This window comes from Parasteatoda tepidariorum, chromosome 9 (assembly GCF_982258835.1).
Source record: "Parasteatoda tepidariorum strain Cologne lab strain chromosome 9, Ptep-v5.0, whole genome shotgun sequence".
Classification (NCBI taxonomy): Eukaryota; Metazoa; Arthropoda; class Arachnida; order Araneae; family Theridiidae; genus Parasteatoda; species Parasteatoda tepidariorum.
Window position 1 is genome coordinate 17,848,465 of NC_141763.1, and position 2,014 is coordinate 17,850,478.

Genomic DNA, 2,014 nt, shown 5'->3' on the forward strand with positions numbered 1-2,014 from the left:
TTTTTTTTCAAGTCTAAAATTAATAATTTTTAATGCACTTATTGCTCTCACTAATGACTTTGATTTGTTTCAGGTATACATTTTGATGTGTACTAATTTTTTTGTCGTTTTAACTCGGATTACTACTTATCAATCTTGTTTGATTGGTTTCAATTTTTTTCTCAAAATTCACTTAATGGATTGATGTACAAAATGTTGTACAAAGTTTTTTTCGTTTAAGCTCGGAGTATTGTCAGTCTACAATGGTAGCCTGATTTTTTTTTCGTTTGTTTGCAATTTTTCAATTTGTTTTTCATAATAAATTCCAGCAAACAAATCAATTTCCTTTCAATTCCTTCTTACAAGGAATAATTTGAGTTAATGTCCTTTACCTCAAAAATTGCGTTTCCACTATTACTAAGTGAGATTTTCTTTTTTGAATAATCAATTATCCATTTTACCTCCTTAATGTTATTTTCTTTGGAGAAGATTTTCTCAGTCTACTTCATGTAGCCTGAATTTTTTTATACGGGTGTTACTGCACTTATAGGCATTCACATGCATCAAGGCATATGTTGTTTAAGTTTAATTTATAGTACATGTGTTGACGATTCTGTGTCAAAATGTTTGTTTTCATTTAGCAAACAATTAAGATTGTTTTGTGTTTTTTTTCGTCCATTTATCAAACAATTAACATTGTTTGCCTTTTCACTAATCAAGAAGCAGCCATGTAAAGCTGCTTATATGTATGTGTTGTTATGTGTTACTAATTCTTTGTATGTCTTATGTTTGAGGCACAGCTCTTCTCATTTCAGACTCTTACTATCAAAAGTTTTGATATAGATTGTTATGTAAACATCTGACTATTTGTAAGTGGAGTAGTGGTGAACTGGAGTTGCAGGCTGTTAGAACTTAATTTCATTTATAAATTTTTTTGGATTAATATTTTTTGGCAAAAACAAAAAAAAAAAAAAAATTTTCTTCAAAAATTTTTTTTCTGCAGTGGGGGGTATAATGTGACATTAGGTCACAGCCTAATTTATAAATATCCTGTTTTTTTTAATCAATAATACTAATTCTTTTAATTTTGTAATACATTCTTTTATTTCATCATCTTTCTTTAGCCCCTTAAGCGGTAGCGCAATTTGGACATTCTCCCCCTAAATTTCCTTACCAGCTCCTTAAAAGAGCCCCTTTATTTCGAGAAGTTTCCACCCTTTTTTTTCTGAGAATTCCACTGGTCGTCGGCATCTTTCATCTCCGCGTGTTTGTTGTGTTTCTCAACCGTAACTTTTAACGCATAATCAATTTTTCGTCTCAACTCGTGATTTTTAGGTAATTTAACTTTAACTTGCACAACATGCACTTCAACTTTAACTTTAAGTTTTTGTATCTTATAAAAAGGAAGAGCGCGAAAGACGGATAGCTTTCGATAATTTGATGTCATATAATTTGCTGCCCTCCGCTTAACGGAGTTTTAACATTTTTTGCTCCCACCTCCCTAAGGTGGAGAAGCTTTTTTTTCTCGAAGATGGCTTCTCTGCGCCACCTTCATTTGATGTTGGGCTTTGTTCGCTGAAAATAACTCACCTATCGCCATGCTGTCCTTTTCATTGTCTCTGATGAATTGCTTACTAAAGAATTTTCCTTTTCCTGACAAATTGGATTAATGCCTACTAAAGAATTTTCCTGATAAATCGGTTTTAATGCCTACTAAAGAACTCTCCTGATAAAATCTCCAGTTTTTTTAAAGGATGATCCGCTGACCAACTACCGTCAGGGATGGAAATCCCCCACAGTCATTTTTAACTCCTGTTCCAGTCATCACTAGTTCCACATCCTTGGCATGAGCCATTCCTAAAATGATGTCGTGCCTCAACATGATGATTTGTCTAGTTTGTTTTTCCTCCAATAAAACAATAGTGATTTTTTTTAAAAAAGAACTGGACTGATTCCTTTTTCACTAGCCAAAAAGTTTTTGTTTGTTTCATCCTAAACTCATCTCCGATCCAGGACTGGATATCTTTTTATGGAT